We start from the raw sequence: 10361 nt of genomic DNA on the forward strand, positions 1-10361 counted from the left end.
GTAAAAAAAGTAAATTTGATCAATTTTAAAACTCAAACTTTGTTTCATTCAGGTCTCACTTGAATTAAATTCTAAGGCATTTTAATTCATCTTTGATAGACAAGATGGGGCTTAAATACAACCCCAGTCATTAATATGGGACTCATGGCTCAGCATCCATTCTAGGACTCTAGGTGAACAAGGATTGGATCCAATCCTTGAAGTCTGATGCAGAGTCATTATGTATCTTTGGCTCTCCTTTACTCTGGAGTATCTTCTGGTAAAGCTAAAACAGGTATAACTTGTGTCTGTTTTCCCAAAAGTGGAGGTATAGTCAAGATGGATACATAGCTCTATATATTTCCAGCCAGTGTATATTTGTTTAATTACAGAAGTAGCATAAAATTGTACTATTTTCTTTACTGTAGACCCATTCAAGAGAGACTCAATATCTTGCTTAAAGAGACACAGAGTTAATGAGGACATAATTAGAACTTGAAACTAGTCCTTTAACTGAAAATCAAGTGTTGTATACATTCTTCAGTGAAGATTCTAAATACTTAATCGGTATGAATGATTTAACTAGATGTTAGGTCAAAAAGCAATCAAGAGACATTTGTATCAATAGATAGTATGTCTTAACCATCCAGTTATCCTGCTTGGCCATGGCTGGGAAATTCTAAAAGAAAAAAAATCACTGCATCTTGCGATTTTTTTTTAGAAGAGCATATTGAAGGGGAAAAAAGTATAAAACATTTGTTCATCTACAGTAAGAAAAAAAGGCTGACTCTATAGCTGGAAGTGAAAAATCTTGAATCATTTTTACTTTTGGGATAATTTTTTAAGCCAAGTGCCTTTCAGATAAATCTCTCAGCTGACATTTGGTGAGGATGAAAATGGAAGTAGTGTGAACAGAGCTATTTTCATAGCATTTCACACCTAGTTAAAATCTAGAGATTTTATGAGAAAGCCTTTTCTCATGAGAAATATGTCCTATTTTCCTTCTTGTATTTTTCTTGTGTCTCCTGTAATTTTAGTAAAAGACTCTTAGAAAAAGATTGTTTCTAAGATATTGGTGGTCTATTGCTCACCTTTCAAAATTAGCAAAGCTTCTAAGAATTTGTGATATTTGTCTCTAAGTAATTTTATGTAAAAAAAAATGGATTCAGACCATAATTTGCATTAATTTAACCATATTGATCTCCTTTTTTTGTTGTTGTTCAATCAGTCCTTATTAAGCAGCTATTATGTTCCAAACATCAGGGGAAGAACTGCAGGTACAATAAAAGGCAAAGAGAAGCCCTTTCCTCAAGTAGCTTACAATCTAATGGGAGAGACAAGATAGGGATATTTACAAGGCAAGCTATACACAGGATAAACAAGAAATAATTAATAAAGGGAAGGCATTAGCATTAGGAGAGATTAGGAAAGGCTTTTAGTAGAAGATGGGGTCTATCTGGGGCTTAAATAAAGCCACAGAAGTCAGTAGTGGGAGAAGAGGTATTAGTGTAGCCATAGAGAAGGTCTAGAGTTGAGAAATAGAGTGTCTGGTTCATAGAACATCCAGGAGGCTAATGTCACTGAAATGAAGAGTATGTGACAGGGAGTAAGAAGCAAAAAGCCTGGAAAATTTGTAGGTGGCTAGGTTATGAAGGGCTTTGAATGCCAAACAGAATATTTTATATTTGTTTCTGGAAGCAAAAAATAGGGTTTGTTTGTTTGTTTTTTTTTTTTTTGTGGAGAAGGTTGATATCTTTGGACCTATAATTTAGGAAAATAATTTTAGAGACTGAATGAAGAATTTTTTTTGAGTCTATTGAACTACTTTTAAAAAATGTTTTGGAGATCCTATACTCTCAGGTATAGTATTTTCATCCAGAAATGCATTTAAATGACTTCAGTAATTGAAAAAAATAACATCACTCCAAAATGAATTGTGTGGTCACAACAACCCATGAAACAATTATGAAATATAGATGTATGTTAAGGTCCAGGGGTATACAAAATGTAGCTTGTTCTCTGCTAGTTCAAAATTCTCTGTTTGCATTATTTATTTCTTTTATCCTATTACTTACCTAGTCTTTTCAGAATCTTAGGAGTGAAATAACTCTAGATGATCTAGTATGATTATCCTATGAGTTCTGGGCTCAGTCTGGTAGGATACATCATATTAGCCATAATCAAATCTCTGAGACTAGGCAAACACGATAGAATAATATGAAGGAAGATCCCAGTAGCAATCAGAAGATATCTCTGAAGGAAAACAGAAGATATATCAAAAGAATCTGGACATGTATAGATGTGCTGATGGGATAACTGGTAGTGAATAGGCTTGAGTGGCTAGAGGTCAGAAGAAGACTTTCAGATACATAGTCTATTGAGGATTAATAACTTGTCATGGGTCAAGTATATTATTTGGTTTAAACAAAAACCAAGAAAGGTGGCAAATTAGGAAACAAATAGGCCAGTCCAAATGACAATAGAAGAATCAAGGGCAACCAAGCTATGAGTTAGGGAGTATATATATCTATGTATAATATATGTATGTATGTATGTATATGTGTGTATACATATGTATATATGTATATGTGTGTGTATGTGTGTGTGTGTGTATATATATATATATTCAAACTGACAAACTCTCTGGTGTAAACTGACATTGATGAGGGGTTTTTATTTTTATCTCTCTTCTCCTCTCCCATATCTTTATCTCTTGAAGAACTTATTGAACCACTTAACCATATGTGCTATGGCTCTTAAGGAATCTCATCTAAGGCTGGGTCTTTACATTGAATTTGACAGGGACTGATTACTAGAGTTGACATGTGAAATAGGCGGTAGGTTAATAGGTACAAGGAAAGAACCCATGCAGTTGATCAAAGGTATATAATCATAACGGAACCAGCATCATGAACTGACTATAAAACACCTTATGCAAGTGTTTGCTGAAAAGTTAGAGTGATCACATAATATGGAGTGGAACTGTGGCTAAAGGCAGAGCCAATGGAACCAGATATAGGGAACGGGAAGATAAAATAAGAAAACCAGATGGAATCATTATAGTTTTTTTTAAAGGCATGTTCGAGGGATTATATTTATTTTATTATTTTTATTTTTAATTCACATTTATTTTATTATGTATATTATATTTATTATTTAACTGTTGAAAATATGTAATGTTCAAAAATATTCAAAGAAAAAAACTCAGTTACTTTAAAATACAAAATGAATGGAAGGATGAGATTAAAAAAATGGATATATTAAGTAGATGACCAGTTAACTAAAGGAAAGTAAAAGGGTAAATTTTTGAAAGCAGGTAACAGTTCTTGGTTTCCTCTCTCACTGAGACATGGTCAGATTACTAGGGAAGATACCACTAGGTACTGGAGAAAACAATGCTTTGGTTTGATATTTTTTGAAGTTTTAGATAATTAGATAATTTAGATAATAATATTTTTTTATTTGTTTCAAAAGAGCTTCACTCTACATACATTCGATGTTCTTCACCATCTTGGTAACCTTTTCATATATTCTTTAGCTTGTCACTGTTGTTTGTTAGCTTCACTACCCAGACTGGAAACCAACACTTTAGGTGTCCCACCAGGGCAGAAAACAGAAAAATTATCAGCTCTCCATTTTTGGAAGCTGTTACTCTCTTAATCTGTATAAGGTTACTCTAACTTTAATTTCTTTTTTACTTAAACATATGAGCTTTTCAGACCACTGAAGTTTCAGATATTTTTAAATTAAATTTTATTCTTTTAATTAACAAGAAAGTTATTTTCTCTCCCCATCCACACAATTGAGGGAAAAAAAGAAAGAAAACAAGGCCTTTGTACCACATATAATGTTGAGCAAAATAAATTTTTACATTGGCCACATTATACATAAATGTATGCGTAAACTTTAATGTGTATACATGTATACTTATGTATGCATGCATGTATGTATAGATTTATGTTTGTCTTCTTCTATACCCTGAGTCCATTACTTTTTAGTGAGGAGCTGGGTAGCATGGTTCATTAACAGTGTACTGGACTTATAGTTGGTTACTGAATTGAATTTTTTTTAATTCTGCATTGTTTTTACATAAATTATTCTCCTTGTTCTGACACTACATTCATCATCAATTCCTAGAAGTCATTCCAGCTTTCTTGATACTCTTTACTTCCTCATTTCTTATGCAAATACTATTCCATTACATCTATATACCAAAATTTGTTTAGCCATTCTACAATTGATGAGTACTCCCATAGTTTCAAGATCTTATTAATACAAAAAGAACAATTACAAGTATTGCTTTTGTACATATGGCTCATTTTTCTTTTTCCTTGATCTTTTTAGGTTATAGTTATAGTACTAATATTGCTGAGTTTTATCCATTTACAGAATCATATCAAATGGCTAGGTAGCTCATATATCTGTGTAATTTCAGTGTATCCATAACTTCAAATTTTGTATAGGTCAAGTTGATTTTTTTATGTACTAGCTATAAGATCTTATATTAATTCCTGTAAGAAGCCTGGCTTGAGTGACACCAGTTCTGTGGTGTGGGTTCAATTCTGGAATGAAATGAGATAGTATTAGGTCATCTAATAGTTAACAAAAATTTTACTTTGCCAAATTAGGGAAAAGATATTCAACAAGATATGCTTCAAAAACATCATATATTAGTTCAGCAGAGCAAAGCTACCTTGATTCTGAATTACTCATGATGATTTGTTAGCTGAGCATCAGAAAGCAATTTGATCTCCAAATGACTCATTTGTACTCAGGCAACTGGGAAGTGATGTCTATGGACTAAGGATTTAGTTTACTAAGCCAATTAAGTCTCATGTTTGGATCAAATAACTTTTACTGGACAAAAGGAAAAAAAAATCTAGCTTAACTTTTGTGGGAGTACATGTGTGGAGGGTGGGTGTGCAGGGTGTTGTTAAAGTATTGATTTCAGGGGGCAGCTAGGTGGCTCAGTGGATAGAGCACCTGCCCTGGATTCAGGAGGACCTGAGTTCAAATCCAGCCTCAGACACATAACACTTACTAGCTGTGTGACTGTGAACCCCATTGCCTAACCAAAAAAAAAAAAAAAATATTGATTTCATCATAATCCTTGTTGAATTTAATCTTATTAACTCAGCACAAAATTCTGTCCAGTTTCATCTACATGACTCTGTCATGGACTATATAATCCCTTCCAACTTTGTATCATTTCCAGATCTAATGAACATGCCATGTATGTTTTTATTTAAGTCATTAATAGAAGTATTAAATAAAATGTAGCCAAGCGTAGATCCCTGGGTTACTGTAATGGAGACCTCCTTCCAAATAGGCATTGAATCATTTATGACCATTCTTCAAACTATTTATTATAATTACCACATTTTACAAATCAAAATATTCCTCTTAATTATTTATTTCATCACATCTTATACTTTAGTACAGGGAGTGGAACCTGCAGCCTCAAGGCCATATGTGGCCTTCTAGGTCCTTGGGTGTGGCCTTTTGACTGAGTCAAATTTTACAGAACAAATCCTTTTATTAAGGGGATTTGTTCTATGAAGTTTGGATTCAATCAAAAGGCCACACTTGAGTACCCAGAGGGCCACATACGGCCTTGAGGCCACAGGTTCCCCACCCCTGCAGTTTAGCACTTTTAATTCATCCCTTTTATTCTCTACTGCCTTTTAAATTCTGTTATAATAAGGTTGATGGCTGACTTATCTCTGAGCACTTTGCACATAGTAATTCAAAATTATTTTATTTTTAATTATTGCTTAAAACTATTTTATTTAGTTTATTTTTCATGTAGTTGTTTGATAACTACTCATGATCCTATCATTTTAAGAAAGATTATAGCTGCCATAATTTTATGGAAAACTGATTTATTTTTTTTTTCTTTTAATCACTACTAAGCTCCTAGCATCACCTCATGGCAAATACCCTAAATTAAAGGCAGAAAGTCCACAAAGTAAGTGTAACAAGTCTCCAACCCCTAACAGTCAGTATCCAGGGAGGCAATTTATGTGTCAAATGGGTCAACCATCCCTAACAACTACTACATTCAGGTAATGCAGTCCAGCCCATCTGAAGCATCAAGGTACCCTAGAGGATTGACAGAAGGCAGCATGTGTCAGCCAAGTCAAACCACCACTGCCATCTAGACCATCATCTTCCTTTAGACACTGATGGACAGATTCCAGGACCCTAACCCCAAAACCTTGGGAATAAGCAATGTTTCTACCCAATCCTTGCAGCTATTATCCTGGAAAGCAAGCCCTGTGTAGATATAGCCTGGCAATTTTCAGCTACTGAAGATCCAGAAAAGAAAATTCTTACCAGAAATATCCTTGGCTCTGTCAAATGCTCAATATCAGAAACTAATATTATTTTATCAATGGAAGTGATATTAAAGAAGTATGGTTACTATCAACTTTGTACTGGGACTTTAAAGGACATGGGACCTTTGTGCCTGATTTGCAGCTGTAAACTTCTGTATCTATTTTTGCCTCATTAGAACATGAGCTCCTTGAGAGCAGGCATTGTCTTTCTTTCTATATTTATCACCATTACTTAGTACAATGTTTTGTACATAGTAAGTGCTTAAAATACTTCATGCATTTCTTCACTCAAGAAATATGGCCAATAGAATCAGTAATATCAAAAGTTAGCATACATATTAAATGAATAGGTCTAAATGAATATCAATAAAAGTTGTATTCATAAAGGAACAATGATTGAAAGGAAAAATTTAAATTTCAATTCTGATTATCCTTGAGGACATATCTTTAAATGTTTTAATCATAACATGAGCAGAGTGTCAAAGTTTCATAATAATATTTTAGTAATTATTGAATAAACCTTAAATTCCTTGGATAGACCATTATTTGTGAGTCTACTATGTGAGCAATAGAGGTAAAGTACAGCTGAGGAAAGTAGGATAATTCCAATAGCACATGGAATTAAAAACTGAGGCTATCAACACACAAAAGGCACATTTCAAGGCTACTGGAATAATTTAACAAATCTTTCAAATTCAATTTATAATTCAAATCATACAGTAAATTTTCTTTAATACAATTGATTAAGACAAAATGGCAAGACTCCAATTTAACTATGATAGCTCACTGCAATAATGGACATCTTTGTTTCACTCCAGATCTTATTGTAAATGCTTCTAGCTTGTTACACAAAATGCTGGATGATGGTTTTAGATAGGTGCTATCTATAATTTTAAGGAAAACACCATTGATTTCATTCCATTGATTCCTATACTCTTCAGTGTTTTTAACAGGAATGTGTATCATATTTTGCCAAAAGTTTTTATTATTTCTGTTAATTTTGTTATTGATATGGCCAATTATGCTGATGGTTTTCCTAATATCGAGCCATTCCTGCATTCCTGGTGTAAATCCCACCCAGTCATAGCATATAAACCTTGAAATAAGTTGCTGCAGTCTCTTAGCTAATATTTTATTTAACATTTTTGCATCTAGATTCATTAGGAAAATTGATCTATAATTTTCTTTCTCTTTTTTGGCTCTTGCCAGTTTAGATATCAGCACAACATTTGTATTATGAAAATAATTTGTAGGACTTCTACTTTAACTATTTTGAAAAATAGTTTCTATAGTATTAAAATTAATTATTCTTTAAATGTTTGGTAGAATTTACTTATGAACCCATATGGCCCTGGAAATTTGTTCTTAGGGAGTTACTTGATGGCTTGTTCAGTTTCTTTTCTGAAATGAGGTATTTTAAATATTTTATTTCCTCTTCTGTTAATCTGGACAATTTATATTTTTGCAAATATATATCCATTTCAAAGACATTGTAAGATTTATTGTGATACAGTTGGGAAAAATAGCTCCTAATTGTTGTTTTAATTTCCTCTTCATTGGTAGTGAATTTCACTCTTTTCATTTTTTGATACTGGTAATTTGGTTGTCTTTTTTTTTTTCATGTTTTAAATCAATTTAAACAAAGGTGTATCTATTTTATCCTTTTTTATATAACCAGATCTTAGTTTTATTGATAAGTTCAATAGTTTTCTTAAATTCTTAATTTCAATTTTGTTAATCTCTCTTTTGGTTTTCTGAATTTCTAATTTGGTGTTTAGTTGAATGTTTTTAATTTGTTCTTTTTCTAACTTTTTTAGCTCCATGCTCAATTCATTGATCTCCTCTTTCTCTATTTTATTCACGTAAGCATTTAGAGATACAAAACTTTCCCTAAGAACAGTTTCACTACATCTATAAGTTCTGGTATGTTGTCTCATTATTGTCATTCTCTTACATGAAGTTTTTGATCGTTTCTATGATTTGTTTTTTGACGCATTCATTCTTTAGGATTAGATTACTTAGTTTCCAATTAATTTTTAGTCTATCTTTCCATGGCATTTTAGTATATGTAATTTTTAATTGCATCATGATCTGAAAAAGATGCATTTAGTATTTCTGCCTTTCTGCATTGGACTGTGAGGTTTTTATGCCCTAGTACATGGTCAATTTTTGTGTAGCTGCCATGTACCACTGAGAAAAAGATATATACCTTTCTATCACAATTCAATTTTCTGTAGAGGTCTGCTATATTTAACTTTTCTAAAATTGTATTCATCTAGTTAACCACTTGGCACATATATGTTTAGTACTGGTATTACTTCATTGTGTATAGTAACTTTTAGCAACATGTAGTTTCCTTTTATCTCCTTTAATAAGATTTACATTTGCTTTTACTTTGTCTGAGATCAGAATTGCCACCCCTGCTTTTTTTTTTTTTACTTCAGCTGATGCATAATATATTTTGCTCCAGCCCTTTTCCTTTACTCTGTATGTATCTCCCTGTTTCAGATGTGTTTCTAGTAAATAACATAACTTAGGACTCTGGTTTTTAATTCACTCTGCTATCTGCTTATGTTTTATAAGATAGTCCATCTCATTCACATTCACAGTTATGATGACTAACTCTGTATTTCTCTCCATCCTATTTCCCCGTTTATATTTTTCTCTCTCCTTTCACCCTTTCCCTCCTCACCAGTGTTTTGCTTCTGACCACCTCCTCCCTTAATCTTCTCTCTATTCTATCAGCTCCCTTTTTTCCCTTCTCCAACTTCTTCCTTCCCTTCATCTCTGCCTTCTATCTACTCCTTCCCTTTTCTTTCCCCTTTCCTCTTTGCCCTGCAACTTCTCTTTTATCCTAGTATAATTCTTATTTTCATCCCTTAATTAATTCATTGATTAATTATTCTCATCATCACTTCAAATTCAACTTATTCCCACACACTAACCCTTCTAAATGCCATCAAGAATTACAAGTATCATCTTCCCATGTAGGGATGTAAACAGTTAACCTTATTAAAGAACATATTTTTATTTTCTTTCTTGTTTATCTTTTTATGCTTCTCTTGAGTCTTATATTTGAAGATCAAACTTTCTGTTCAGTTTTTTTATTCAAGAATGATGGAAAGTCCTTTATATCATTGAATATTCATCTTTTCCCCTGAAAGATTATGCTCAATTTTTCTGGAGAATTGATTCTTGATTGCAATACAAGCTTCTTTGCCTTCCAGAATATCATATTCTCTCCATCCTATTTACCTGTATCCTTTAATGTGAAAGCTGCTAAGTCCTGCCTAATATTGACTGTGGTTCCACAATATGCAAATTGTTTCTTTCTGGATGATTACGGTTTTTTCTCCTTGACCTGATAATTTTGGAATTTGGATATGATATTCCTTGAGTTTTCATTTTGGGATATTTTTAGGAGGTGATTGGTGGATTCCTTCAATGATTACTTTACCTTCTGGTTCTAGGATGTCAGGGCAGTTTCCTTGACAATTTCTTGAAAGATGATGTTCAGGCTCTTTTTTTTTTTTTGATGTTGGCTTTCAGATAGAACAAAAATTCAATCTCTCCTGGATCTATTTTCCAGGTCAGTTGTTTTCCCATGAGGTATTTTACATTTCCTTTCGTTTTCTCATTCTTTTGATCTTGTTTGACTGATTCTTGATGTCTCATACAGTCATTAGCTTCCACTTGACCAATTCTAATTTTTAATGAATTGTTTTCTTCAGTGAGTTTTTATACCTTCCTTTCCATTTAGCCAATTCTACTCTTTACAGAGTTGTTTTCTTCAGTTGATTTTTTCTCTATTTGACCAATTATATTTTTTATTTTTTTTTTTAGGCAATTGGGGTAAAGTGACTTGTCCAGGGTCACACGGCTAGTAAGTGTCAAGAGTTTGGTCTGAGGCCAGATTTGAACTCAGGTCCTCCTGACTTCAGGGCTGGTGCTCTATCCACTGTGCCACCTAGCTGCCCCCTTGACCAATTATATTTTTAAGGAATTCTTTTCTACATTAAATTTTGTCCTTCCTTTTCTCTTGAC

Source organism: Phascolarctos cinereus, unplaced genomic scaffold, assembly GCF_003287225.1.
Source record: "Phascolarctos cinereus isolate Bilbo 61053 unplaced genomic scaffold, phaCin_HiC Scaffold_7;HRSCAF=346, whole genome shotgun sequence".
Classification (NCBI taxonomy): Eukaryota; Metazoa; Chordata; class Mammalia; order Diprotodontia; family Phascolarctidae; genus Phascolarctos; species Phascolarctos cinereus.